This window comes from Pangasianodon hypophthalmus, chromosome 9 (genome assembly GCF_027358585.1).
Source record: "Pangasianodon hypophthalmus isolate fPanHyp1 chromosome 9, fPanHyp1.pri, whole genome shotgun sequence".
Taxonomy (NCBI): Eukaryota; Metazoa; Chordata; class Actinopteri; order Siluriformes; family Pangasiidae; genus Pangasianodon; species Pangasianodon hypophthalmus.
In genome coordinates this window covers 28,212,949-28,227,903 of record NC_069718.1, presented here as the reverse complement: position 1 = coordinate 28,227,903, position 14,955 = coordinate 28,212,949, and the positions used below count along the sequence as shown (strand labels likewise).

The window sequence follows — 14,955 nt, the reverse complement described above, 5'->3', positions numbered from 1 at the left end:
CTGTGAGACATTCCTTCATCAGTAATAAAATACTCCATCTTGTAAAAGCACCGCTAGTGTTTTTCCTGGTATTACTGCATTTCTTGTTAATTTTTTTTTTCCCTGAAGCACAGTGTGATTTTTGCTAACATATGAATTATCTGGCTGCACTGGGAGCTTACTAGGATTGCCACCTGACCCTTATAATACGGGATTGAAAAGTAACATGCTGTGTCTCTTATTGAGCCAATAAGGGACGTGTGTGATTTTCTTATACACAGCATGTCATGGATAAACTAAGTCTACACAGTCGTGAGAAAAACACAATAGTTAATAAAATCATCCCACTTTCACCTGAACTTGTTTGGAAGCTCAAAATCAGTGTTAAGGGGCAGGGAATGATGGGAACATGCTTTGTGAGAACGCGTCATTGTCCTGGCTATAGAGACTTAGTCGCATGGCTCATCTGTGAAACACAAGTGGCTGTGTTGCTGTTGCGGTACTGTACAGTTTACCGTGGAGCATGCAGCAGGTGATAATCATGTCTGAGTGGCTAAAGAACAGAAGACAGAGGAATCACTCAGTTTCTTTTACCTCAGACTTCCCCTGAGGGTGACGTGGTATGTTGTTGTTTAATAAATGTTTATGTTATGTAAAATAATCAGGTTCTTAGGCTAACAGGATCAGTGTAATATTGGGCTATATAAGGATCAGTGTAATATTGGGCTATATAACTAGGTCTAATCATTTTAGTGCAAATTAGCATAATCATGCTGATAATATCCCATCTATTTTCAGATTTTGGACTGAAAGTTAAAATGATTAAATAGTTTTATTGTTATAATTTATAAATATTGTACTTTGCATTCTATAAATTTGTCACTTTACAATTTAAAAAGTCTAAATAAATGTAAAACCTCAGCCAGAGAGAGTGAGCCACCCTCAACCACCTACTGCTAGCAAGATACAGGCCGCCCATACTGGTAAAGAGTTCGTGAGATGAACTCTTCACCCTTCCTGAGGGCAAGGAATTCCCATATGGTGGGATTAGGATAAAAGCATAAAACATGCCCAGAAATCATCTGCCTAATCTCCATTATTTGGTTTCACTGACAAGCCACTCTCCAACCACCCAACATGGTCATCATAACACAAGGTTGTTTGACAGGGCACCACTTAAAAGCATTTGTCCACCAGAATGTGTGACCTCTACTGACCTGTGCCAGGTACAGATGGGTTTATGACCAACGATATGTTGTATGAATGTGTAATACACCCTTTTTTAAAAAAAAAAAATGTATACGGAACACACCAGACCTGCCATGTTTGATCTTATTATCATGGTAATATCATGCTTGAAACAAAGGTTGTATGAAACAACAGTTGCAAGATATAGACATAAGGTAAAGGTCATAAGGATGACCGGGACAAGAGGTGATGGAAAATGGACTCCTCCCACACTGAAATCCTTTAACTCGCAACATCTCCAGATTCTAAGTATAGTTGTGAGTTGGAAAGGCACTGATTCCCAGTCATCAACTGCAACATTTAGCTGATCTCACATTGAACTCAGCTACATTCATCAGAAGACAACTTCGTGTATGCTACTTCTGGGTTTCTCAACTACTCAGTGTCCTCTTCTGCGATTCCCAGATGGACCACCCAACAACTGGATGCTTTCGGCCGGGTATCTTAGTTATCAGCCCAACCACAAAACTTTGAATGTAACTATAAGTTTTTCCCCTGATGTCCAAAGTGTTTGATTCCAGATACTATGAGACTGTCATGGTCCGGGTCAGAGCTCCTTTGTATTTCCCTGTGTTTCCCTGTTTTTCTCTCCCTCTCATTTTCTGTTTGTTTGTGTGTGTCTCTCTGTGTGTGTGTGTGTGTAATCATTCAACATGCCTGTTCATCATCAGCTCACCAATCAGCCGTGTATATAAACCCCAGTTCTTCAGCCACTCATTGCCAAAGTGTTCTGGCTTCCAGGGTGGTAACACGTCTGGCCTACTCGTGTTTATCTTCCGTGTGTTATTGTCTAGTGTTTTCCTGTTGTGTAATCATGTTGCTCACTCTGCCATTCCAGGATCACATCCTCGCCAGTCTGTCTGCCTGCTCACTTCCTGCTAGCCCAGCCCTGCCGTGCCTTCCCCGTGGCTCACTGATTAGGGATAAATTCACATATTTACAATATTTTTTTAAATCCATTTATTTCTGTAAAGCTGCTTTGCGACAATGTCCATTGTTAAAAGTGCTATACAAATAAAACTGAATTGAATTGATTCAGCACTCAGGTAACCGAGGTTCGGCCACTGGAATGGGGGCTCGAGACTCAGGAAGGGGCACAGAGGCTGCCCTAGGCGCAGAAGCCGGTCAGAGATCTGGGGGATAGCTGCCAAGAGATCCGTTATGGCATTGTACGGTGGACTCATACTGGGCCACGGTGGCAAGGAGCTCCTGAGTGTTCAGCGTTTCTTGGTTCATTGTGGCTTGGTTATTCTGTCAGGACCGGGGATCGAACCCGGGTCGCCGGCGTGAGGGACGGACGTTTTACCGTTGAGCCACAGGGAGGTGGTAAATCCACGATGCTAACGATGCTAACGATGCCGAGGTAGTGCACAAGAATATTTATTAAAAGTCAAGAAAAATAACACAAGGGCAAAACGGGGAGAAACAAGAAGGTAAAGAATCTCAAAAACGAAGACGAGGCAGGGGAACTGAAAACGGCCAAAAAATGAAAAAGAGAAAAAGGGAAAAAAAGACAAAAACAAGACGATGGCGCTAGGGAAAAAAACACAGAAGATATTTAGCTCGAAAGAGACGACGAGAAAGACAACAGGGGCTTAGGAAAACAACAATAACCAAGCGGGGAACAGAGGCAAAAGGGACGGCTTAAATACACAGAACGGGAACAAGACACAGGTGAAAGCAATGAAACCAATTACAACAAAGAAAACTAAGGCTGGGCGACATCTAGTGGGGAAAAAAACATCAACAACCAGGCTCTCCAGAGTGATATTTGATCTGCATTAATTGCTACAACACAACCAACCTCCACTCTGCCGACCGGGCACTCCACACATTCCACACACTCCTACCCACTGAAGTCCTCAATAAAATCTGTTAACGTTCAGTTCTCAAGTGTGTGTTCTGCTTCTGGGTCCCAGCGTTCTTGTGGTTATAACAGAAACCACTGAACTTTGTATGGTTCTGTTATTAAATGTTAATTAGTCCTACTCATAATTTTCTTTTGAACTTAGATATCAGTACCAGGTGATTTTATCTATATACACATATCATTTGTACTGTAATTCATTTCATTTGTTTGCTTATTCAATTCAATTCAATTTTATTTGTATAGCACTTTTAACAATGGACATTGTCACATATTTTACAGAAATAAATGGATTCACAAAAAATATATTGTAAATATGTGAATTTATCCCTAATGAGCAAGCCAGAGGTGACAGTGGCAACTCCCTGAGACAATATGAGGAAGAAACCTTGAGAGGAACCAGGCTCAAAAGGGAACCCATCCTCATCTGGGTGCAACGGATAGTGCTTATCTTGTCTGGTATTCTAATGTCTTGTTCCCATATACATACTGCATTACTCTAGCCATGTTACATCTTGCTTTATCATTAAACTTTGTAAAGGTTTTACCTGTGTGTATATCTCTTATCACAGGAGTTCTAAGAGCTATGAAAGGTGCTCCACAAATTTGAGTTAATCAAATTTCCTTTTTACTATTTTTAAATTATTACTATTAATGTTGTTATTTACTCTTCTTTGTACTAACTGTCAAGTCAGTTATTCTGAGGCTATTTTGTCCTGTTGGACTGGTGCTGCATGTATTATTATTATTATTATTATTATTAATAATAATAATAATACAATATTAAGAAGTAGTAATAATTCACTCATACAGTGGATATAAAAAGTCTACACAGCCCTGATAAAATGGCAGGTACCCCATAGCCCTGACTTCCAGTACTTGCCAGAAATTACTTCAATTCTTTTATTGTTGCTGTCGGCCTCTTGGCAGCCTCCCTGACCAGTTTTCTCCTGGTCTTCCCATCAATTTTAGAGAGACGTCCTATTCTTAGCAATGTCACTGTTGTGCCATATTGTTTCCAATTGTTTATTATTGTCTTTACAGTGTTCCATGGTATATCCAATGCCTTGGAAATTTTTTTTTTGTAACCCTCTCCTGATTGATATTTTTCAACAATGAGATCCCGTACCTGCTTTGTGAGCTCTTTGGGCCCATGCCCTTGTCAGTTAGATGTTACCAAGAAGATGTCAGGAAAATCCTATAGGAACAGCTGTACTTTATTTGGGGCTAATCAGTCACTTTAATAGATAGCATGGTGTATACTAATTGCTATTTAAAATGAGATTGAATGTGATTGGATTAACGATATGTGCCAGCAAGAATCTCAGATGGAGAGACAACCTGAAAACATAATACCTACTGGCTGAGAAATAAAGATTTCTAGGGGGTGGGTTGGGGTGTCCCATATTTTTCATATTTACATATACAGTACTGTGCAAAAGTCTTAGGCACTTTATTTTTTAGTACAAACTTTGTCAGAGATTTTTATTTTATGACTTCTACATTATCGAGTCAGTACAAAAACATTTTAGATTTCCAAACATTAGTTTTCCAGCATAAAATTAAATGTAACCGAAAAATGTTTGGATGTCAGTAAAGAAAGAAACATATTCTGTATTAAACCACTTTTCAGAGAAAAAAAGATAATGAAGGCTGCTGGGTTTTGCTGCAAAAATAAGAAGTGAGTGCAACAGTGAAAGTCTCAAGAAGAACTGTGGCAGATTCTCCAAGAAAATTGCAGTAGAAACAATTAATTTCCTTATTTTTGAAGGCATCTATGCACTACAGCATTTCTTTGCATGGGTCAAAGACTTTGCACAGTACTGTATGTAATATTAACATATTTAGAAACAAATGGTTGAATGAATAATGTAGTTACACTGTCATTAATTTCCCCGGTGTAAATGTTAAAGCAGTTTTCCTCACTGCCAGTCCGTGAGCTGCAACACTGTACAGTTTAGTGTTTTACTGCTTCAACACCTGATAAAGCTCATGAAGGGCTTCATAATGAGGCGAGTGAGTTTGATCAGGTGGAACACTGCTGTAAAACACCTCACTATACTGACCTCACATCAGTAGAACTGTCTCTGTCTCTGTAGTTAATTGGAAGTTCCATTGACCAGTCACTCTTCATGGACACACAGCTGGGTTCTGGTGAGTCTGATCTCTTTCCCTCCATCATTCTAGAATTACAACAGAAATATCAGCAATAATTAATACTCTGCTGTCTCAGCACTGTTAAACAATGTGTTCATCATTAAACACCAAGAATTCCATCTTTTTAATTCAGCTACAGTCTGCACACTTATTCAAACAGAAGACTCGCCTCATACCTCAGGAATTACTCTGATGTCAGGAGTCCCAATCACAGCTAACTGACTCAGCTGGGTCTTAAAGCCTGTAGAGTTCACTGACTCAAAGCTATGCTGCTCTTATGCTACACATTACACAGTCCTTTTTACTATTCTCTCAGGGAATAACTCTAAACTTTTCTTAGATCAGATCAGTGATATATTCACTGCTATTAAATGCCTTAAAGCAAAGTTTAGTTCCTCTGTTAACTAGTGAGTGTTTAGTGATACAGATCTGTTCCCATGAGACGGTGTGTATTTATTGCTGGTGAATAGAAAAGTAACTCACCTCTCTTTCTTAAAGTCCTGTTTTCCAGACACACTCATGTTGGAGGTCATGTCTCCTTCTCCAGATTACAGCAGGACACACGTTTACTTCACTCCAACATCGCTGTGTTAAATCAAACCCTGTATGAGCACAGAGTTCACTTACAGGAAATAGTCAGAGTATCAAGTCCTAAAACAACCTGTGTACATTGAAACTTCAGTACAAACCCACAAAACTCTTCTGCATCTAGTGTCACTTCAGTGTGTTTATATATTATAGCTTTAGATTTAGATACTCACTGTGTTTTTACTCCTGAAATGGCTTATGTTCCCCTCAACACAAACTAGAGCTGCTGAGTTTCACCAACACTGACACTGTCTAACTGGTTTATTCTGCAGAGTGGGAAGGGCAGTGACTGTAAACAGATAATAAATACACACCTGCACAAACCTGCACACACCTGTCCTCACAAGCATACACACCTGCACACACACATTGTCACAGAGACATGATGCTGCTTTGTTTACCAATGGTGTATTGACTGCTCAAAATAAATCAATAAAAATTGCATATATTTATATAAATATACAGGGTTGTGCTGAGGAAATATTTCATGCACGCTTCTCAGAGCTCTATCAGTAAGACTAGTTCTCCTAGGGCTGATGTTAATTCCCTGTTTGTGTGAAATAGGGACCAACTTATACCCCAAACTTCACCCCAAAAAGGAGATAAAAATTCTGCAGGGGTTCAACAATATCACAGCTTTTCATTACTATATAAATAAACCAATAAACAAACATATAAATTAACCATTTAAATACATGTTCATGTAAACATCCCACATTGATATAAACTTTGGAAATTTCATCTGTAATTTAGTTGTTTTGCAGCACTTCTATATACCCAACATCCCCATATTTGTTCTGCTCCACCACCATCACCTGGTATGAAGTTCTACCAAAATCTTCTAACAGAAATTGATGTTAATCCTCCAGCTCTGATTTGGCACCTGAAAGCCGCCATACCCAGGAAGTGGAACACAGAAATCAACAAATAATTAAACTCTGCCCCACATGTGTAACTCACATGTAACTTCTGAATAGCATTAAGTCTGTAAGTATGCCTGAAGTGGGAAGACTGATATGTGTAATTTCAGTATTAAATCTTCACTGTGTGATTAACTCTACTCTGAATATGGAGGAGCAGGAAATGTTTTTCACTATTGTCATTATAATTTATCACCTGCACTATGTGATATAGGGATGGGGAATTGAAGATCTCAATGCCGCAGTTCGATTCCTGGCCAGGGAACCACCCCCAGCCACTGGGGTTGCGTGCAACAGTGAGTCTCATTGCTGGTTCCAAGCCCGGATAGAACTGGGGAGGGTTGCATCAGGAAGGGCATATGGCGTAAAACTGTGTCAAATCAAAAAATAAAGGACCAATGATCGGCTGTTGCGACCCCTAACCGAAGCTTCCAAAAGAGGAACAACAACAATTCAAGCTTTAGCACTACATGCTAGTGGCTCCTGCTAGTCAAATATGTCTATAGCAGCCTAAATTGCATCTCAAAGAATATAAGTTGATAACATACTGACATATTAGCATTTTTACTGAAAATGAAATAAATATACTGTTTGTCTGACTTGTTAAAAATGCTTGTGAAAAAGTGAGACAATAAAAACTCAATAAAGATGTTTCACATCTTGAGGTTTCACTCAGCTGTTCACTCAGATTTGTCGACGGTGGAGTGGCTGGCTGCGTTATGACGCAGAACGCCCTCATGTCTGTGTCACCTTCTGGCTGTCCCTTTTAGTTTGCCCATTGCCCTTAATCATTATGAGACAAAAGCTTACCAAACAATATCTGATATATATCCTGATGCCCTATCTTTGGTTGGAGCTACAAATGCTACCCCTGAGATACCAGTGATCCTGAGCCCTTCTGCTCTCTGGACCTGCCTGATCCATCCTGGTGCCCTACTTCTTGTCGGAGTTCTCATCGGTTGAAATCGTTCACTGCTGCTGGGGGTGGCCCCACATGGATGGCCTTAGATCATTGGGATTGTTGGGGATGGTGCCACTTGGGGGCCGTGGAGATGGCTTGGGGATCTCATATGGGGAGTTGTACTGTGATGGCTTGGGTCTGCAATTGCTGTGGTGGCTTTAGGGCTGCGGTTGCCACGAGCAGCTTCGTACTCAGGACTCCATCAGTGGACAGTAGATAGTTTTAACAAACCGGACTTTTTGTGAAAACCATGATGAATTTACTGGTTGCGCAACTGCACTATTTGTCCATTTAGTACACCGTTATAGAGAGGATCTATTAATAATTGCACTATCCATTGTCACCCAGATGAGGATGGGTTCCCTTTTGAGTCTGGTTCCTCTTAAGGTTTCTTCCTCATATCATCTCAGGGAGTTTTTCCTAGCCACTTTCACCTCTGGCTTGCTCATTAGGGATGAATTGACATATTTACAATTTATTTTGGTTTAATTTAATTTGAATTTTTTTCATTTCTTTAAAGTTGCTTTGTGACAATGTCCATTGGTAAAAGCGTTATACAAATAAAATTGATTTGAATTGTTTATTGAGGAACAATATTTGCTCAACTGTTGTGGGACATAGATACTCCTTCTTTTATTCAAAATTTCTTCTGCCTTAGAAAAAACACATTCGCAATGCACAGAGGAGGCTGAAGTACACAGATATTGGGGTGCCAGTTAATAAAGATGGGGATACACACATTTTTATGTAGCCCGGAAATGCACAGGATCCTCTGGTCTAGGAAAAATTTGGATCACTAAGGAACCATTGAACTTCCACTGTGGCATCAGCAGTGGCATTTTTCACACATCTAATTTCCCCAACATGGCTGTCAAGCATGTCCCAAAGATTTTTCACCTAAAGTAAAACAGTTTTTTTATTTGATGACTAATAACATATATGTAACAATCTCATGGGTTCGGGCGGAAGCAGGAGGAAGCAGGAGGCAGGCTTAGAACAACTCAGAGGTGATTTATTCTCAATTTTCCCCTCTGCTTTCAGTGGTCTATTTAAGTTCCACACACACATACACCCACAGACACACGGCTCTGTACTGGATTGTGCTCCCTCTATCGAGGTGTACCTCTGTCTCTCTCTCTTATGCACACTTCAGCTCACTGCAACACAGAATACTCGTTAGTAAAATTCCCTGCCAGTTTGCATTCCTTAACACTTGCCTTCTCCAGCTCCGCCCTCCATTCACAAATCGGAGCTCGACCACGCCCCCTCTGGACTCCAGCCGAGGAGCCATCCGGCCTACCGCTGACTGCGCCATCTGCGCCCCTGGCCTGTGGACCACCTTGAACTTAAATGGCTGAAGTGCCAGATACCAACGAGTGATCCACACGTTGGCATCCTTCATGTGGTGGAGCATGGTCCGAACAGAGGGTGAAAGAATCGGAGAGTGAGGACTGCCCACTTGATGGCCAGACACTCTTTCTTGATCATGCTGTACTTCGTCTCTCTCATGGAGAGTTTGTGGCTGATGTACAGCACAGGGCATTCCTCCCCCTTCACCACCTGGGACAACACGGCCCCCAGCCCTCTGCCCGATGCATCCATCTGCAAAATAAAAGTGAGAGAGAAGTCAGGAGAATGCAACAGTGGTCTGGCACAGAGTGCAACTTTTACCTGAGTGAAAGCCTGCTGGCATGGCTCTGTCCACTGGACCGGATCTGGTGCGCCCTTTTTAGTGAGATCACTCAGCGGGCTGGTGACATCCGAATAGTTAGGCACAAACCTCTGATAATAGCCATCCAGACCCAGAAACCGTCTCACCTCCTTTTTGGTTTTGGGTCTCAGGCAGGCTGCAAACGCTGCTTTCTTATTTCTTACTACTTTCACTTTGGGGGCGCACTTGCCCATGACCCAAGTAGAAGCCCAGATACTGTACTTCTACCTGTCCAAGCACTTCTTTGGGTTCACTGTGAGTTCCTCTCTTCTCAGCAACCTTGGGACAGCCCTCAGGTGCTGCATGTGCCTCTGCCAATCATTACTGTAGATAATAATGTCATCCAAATAAGCAGAGGCATAAGCAGCGTGTGGGCGGAGGATTCTGTCCATGGAATGTTGCGGGGGCCCCAAACAACCCAAAAGGAAGGGTCACGAATTGGTGTAACCCAAACGGAGAGTAAAAAGCCGTCTTTTTGCGAAACATTGGAGTCAAGGGCATCTGCCAGTATTCCTTTGTCAAATCCAGTGACGAATAAAAGTGAACTGCGCCTAACTGATTGAGCAACTCGTAAATGAGAGGCATTGCATCAAACGTAGACACCGCGTTGACTTTTCTAAAGTCCATGCAAAAATGGACAGTCCCATCAGCCTTAAGTTCCTCCCAAACCACATTTTACTTGTGTTCAGGCAGACGATAGGGGCGGCTGCGTACTACTACACCTGGAGTTGTCTCGATGTGGTGGTCTATGAGATCAGTGTGATCGGGGAGAGGCGAGAACATGTTGGAAAACTCTGCTTGCAATTTTGCCACATCCGTGATTTGGGACGGAGAGAGGTGGTCTCCATAAGGGACTGGGGTGGATTGAGTTGCTGTTTTTAGAGTTACTTCCGGTCCTAGCTCCTCCCTCTCCGGAACTGCCTCCCTCCAAGGTTTAAGGAGGTTAAGGTGGTACACCTGCTGTTCTCCGCCTCTATCCATTCACCTTACCTCATAATCGACATCCCCAACCTGTCGTGTGACCTCAAAGGGCCGTTGCCACTTGGCGAGTAATTTCGAGCTAGACGTAGGTAGAAACACGGGGGTGATAACACGGAAGAGTGTCTTCGCAACATTATGTGCGGAGATGTTGCGCAGAGGTATTGTGCTTCCGGGTATCATGTTGCATAGTGATTGCATAGTGATCGTGTTGCACAAAGTGATGCCCTTGTGCAGTTCGCTCTAATGGCCCAACGAGGTCCGTGACAATTCTTTCGAAGGGGACCGCGATTAATGGGAGTGGGTGCAAAGGCGCTTTTGGGGTGGCCGGCGGATTCACCAGCTGACATTTGAGACATGCCGCACACCACCTGCGAACATCGCCACGAATGCCCGGCCAATAGAAGCGGGCCATGAGACAGTTCAGTGTTTTATCCTGTCCTAAGTGCCCAGCCATCAGATTATGGTGAGCTGCCTGGAATAGTGATTCCAGATAGCTCTTCAGAACCAACAACTGAGTCAACTCCTCTTGTGTTTGAGTGGCCTGCGTAACTCGATACAACCTGTCCTTAATAATCGAAAAATAGGGGTGGGAGAGAGCAGCATTAGGCTGAATTCGCTGAACATTGATTACTCTTACTTGGTCGAAGGCGTGCTTGAGGCTCTCATCGCATGGCTGCTCCAAGGGGAAATCCTCGAGGGAAATCCCCACCAAGAGAAGAGGAGCAGAGCTCCCCTGCTCTTGATTCCCAATGACATGGAGCTGACGTTGACGGCCCAGACACCGTCTCCCTAGCCAATGCTGAGCACATCCCACACCATTTTCCACTACTGCAGGATCCATCCACAAACATTTCTTTCGCTAACGTTCGGAATCCCGGCCAATTAGTCCCCAGGATTAGTGGATTGGTGATGCAAGGACTAAATGCCACCTCTACTCTATATTTTTGCCACCGGAAGTGAATAGTGACCAGCTCTAGCGGATATTCGTGAACATCCCAGTGCACACACCTCTCCTTCACCAAACGTGCCTTTCCCAATGCCTCACCTTGAGCCAAGTGTTGGTGGATTGAGGTCTGGTAACAGCTCGAATCCACCAATGCGTGATATGTATGCCCTTGAACACTCACCGGTATGCGGTATGTCTTGGCTTGATCGGGGGCGGCCTGCGGCGCCTTGGGGATCCAGACCAATGCCCCCACCTCCATCATGTTGCAGTGGTCTTGGGTTTGCCCGGTCTTCCTGCAGCGCCAGCACACCAGCCCAGGCCTTACTCCCATACCTGCAGCCCCAGATTCACCCACTTGGGGAGACAGGAGACAGACACAGGGGGAGACGAAGGGGGAGGGAAAGCACTGGTTGGGGGAACAGGTTTCGGAGGAATTGGCCCCCGTTTTCATGGAGCAGGCACAGGGGAAGGGCGAGGAGGAGGGGGAGAGACACGAGAGAGAGAGAGAGAGAGAGAGAGAGAGAGGGAGAAGGGAGGGGTTCATCTGCCCTCGCATACACCTCCATGTGGTCCTCTGCCAGCTGGATAACATCTTCAAGCGAGGCCGGTCAGTGGCACTGGACCCACTCTGCCATCCCTTCTGGAAGTCGGGCAACGACCTGGTCCAGTACCACAAGGGCAATCACATCCTCAGCACCACGTCCCTCAGCCAGCAGCCGGCAGATGTCCCGGAGCTTCTGGGCGAACGTGAAAGGGTGGCTGAGCTCACGGAAGGTCAGCATCTGGATGCGCTGACGGTGCTGTTCTGGGGTGTGGCTGATCTGTTGCAAAACTGCCAGTTGCAGGTTTGGGTAGAGCTGTTACCATTTCATCTTATTTATTAATTAATAAATTAACTGGTTCTGTTACCAGTTATTAGTAATATAATGGAACATGACTGCTAGATATGCATCCATATTAATGGATGTCCACATATCAGATGTCTGTTGTTTTCATTTCTTGCAAATAGTGTCATTGACAGTTTGAATCGTAACACCACTCTACCGCCTCACGTGAAGGTTTCACATCTTTTTCAAACACTGCACCTTCAAATGAACCGTTTTTGAACCAGTCACATGACTGGGTGTCTCGAATGAAGCTTCAAACATCAACGATCACTTGACTACAGCAAAGCAAGACAAGCATCAGCACACTGTTTTGGAAAACACTGCTTCACATTTTTAAACACAAGCTCAGAAGCATCAGTGTTACCCACCAACAGCGGTTCTAGTTATGATCCATTAGCATTTTAATTCTCTTAGATCTTTCCTCTGCTTTCGACACTATCTCTCACAGTATTCTAATCTCACCACTCTCTGCTCTTGGTATTTCTGGAACTGCCCTATCTTGGTTCACTTCTTACCTGTCTGACCGCCAGCATTACATCTCTGTCCGCCAGGCTAAGTCCTCTACTGCTCCTATCTCTCACGGTGTTCCTCAGGGTTCTGTTCTTGGGCCTTTACTCTTCATCATCTATATGCTCCCTTTAGGTAACATTATTAGTCATCATGGCTTTAACTTCCATTGCTATGCAGACGACACCCAGCTCTATATCAGTTCTCAACACAACTCTCCTTTTCCCACCAACTCCATAACAGCGTGTATTAATGATATAAATGGTTGGATGACCAGTAACTTTCTCAAACTCAACACTGATAAAACAGATCTACTACTTGTCGGCTCACCAAAAAATGTTGCTCCTTTCTGTGCTGATAATGTCAACATTGCTGGGATTTTGGTTTGACCTTCTACCACTGTTAAAAACCTGGGTATAATCTTTGACTCCTCTCTCTCCTTTCTATCTCACATTTCTTCACTCACCAAATCTGCCTTCTTTCACCTCCGTAATATTGCTCGTTTACGTCCCTTCTTAAATATCAATGACGCTGAAACACTGGTTCATGCCTTCATCGCTTCTCGACTCGACTACTGTAATTCTCTTTTTTATGGTCTACCAAACACAACATTAAATAAACTTCAATATATCCAGAACTCTGCAGCTAGGGTTCTCACTTTTTCTAAGAAATACTCTCATATTACTCCCATCCTACACAGACTTCATTGGCTACCCATTCGCTTCCGTATTCAATACAAGATTCTCCTTATCACCTTCAAAGCACTTCATGGTCTCGCCCCCCATACATTTCTGATCTCATTCATACTTACTCCCCAGCTCGCACATTACGCTCTTCAGACACTGGTCTACTGTTAATTCCACACCACAGGTTAGCATCATTTGGTGGACGAGCGTTTTGTATCTCTGCCCCCACACTTTGGAATTCTCTTCCCAAAAACATACGTGATCTTTCTTCATTACAGGATTTCAAAACCCACCTTAAAACACATCTTTTTCTTTCTTGTTTTTCTGATCTCTGATTGTATGATCTTACTCATGCCTTGGATTGCCTGTTTATTTCCTTTGTTCTTTGTCTGCTGTCATGTTCTCTATTTTCATATTGTAAAGCGACCTTGAGTTTGCAGAAAGGCGCTATATAAAATAAAGTTATTATTATTATTATTATTATTATTATTATTATTATTATTATTATTATCCTGGTGCACAATTTGAAATAAATGAAACAAACTTGTTTTTTTATGTTAAACATACTTTTTATTTTAAGCTTTATTTACTAACCCTCTGAATAATATTTTAGAGTGTAACAGTCTAACACTGCACTTCTAATGAGTCAGGAATAAAAAATTCAGCAATGTCACTTTACTCATTTTTTCTTTTATTTTCATTTTCTTCTTTCTTAATTTGTTTGTTTCCAGCACCCAAGTTAATTTATTTCAACTTACTTGCATTCATTTTCAGAAATTCTGTTAAATGTCTTTAGTAAATATTAAACTCTACCTGATAACTATCATAATTTACCTCATAACTCCAGAAACACAGTAAATAACTAAACTTGTCAATGCTAATAAACAGAAATGAGGCTCAGTGACTCACAGTAAACACTATGGAGTCTCATGAGGATAAATACTTTTAAAAATAATTTTCTTTTTTGGTTACTTGCTTATACATTGTATATTTGATGTTATAAATTGCATTTAAATAAATAAAAAAGAACTTTAATGATGTCCAGTTATTTCCTGAAGAGATTTATAAAACACTTATACTATAAAACACTTTTGCAATAATTATTAAATAAACAAGAAATTAAAGTGTTTTTAATTTTTTCAAAAAAATTCCCACAATCAATATGTAAAGTGACATTTGTCAATGATATGTTAGGACTGAAAGGATTTTATTATTTTATTAGATTAGTCTTAGGCTTCTTCACCATCTTTTCTGAGAGTGTATTTTTTGTTCAAACCTTTTGAGGGTGTGCGACTGAATATAAAAACCAGGATTCAACAATATTGTACCTATAATCAAACTAACTCCAAAGCTGTGTCCTCTAAATCCTGTGTGTAAAGCCCAGTTTCCCAGCCCTTATCTAACACATGGCAGTGTTTTATCTGCTTTCTCTACAACCCCCGCCTCAGCTCGTGCAGGCCGTTTTGCTTCATTCCAGCTGATGACTGGAATCAGGGGAGTTTGGGGCAGCTTCTGAT

The 14,955-nt window shown here is 42.1% G+C and overlaps 1 long non-coding RNA gene across 1 annotated transcript; it reads right to left on the bottom strand.

The window, feature by feature from the left end:
* Positions 1 to 5,033: 5,033 nt before the first annotated feature.
* LOC128318896 (uncharacterized) lies at positions 5,034 to 6,096 on the bottom strand. The gene is made up of 3 exons (XR_008302324.1): positions 6,013 to 6,096; positions 5,735 to 5,853; positions 5,034 to 5,277 (listed from the first exon to the last, which is right to left on the bottom strand). It is a non-coding gene; the product is annotated as an uncharacterized LOC128318896 (long non-coding RNA).
* Positions 6,097 to 14,955: the final 8,859 nt, after the last annotated feature.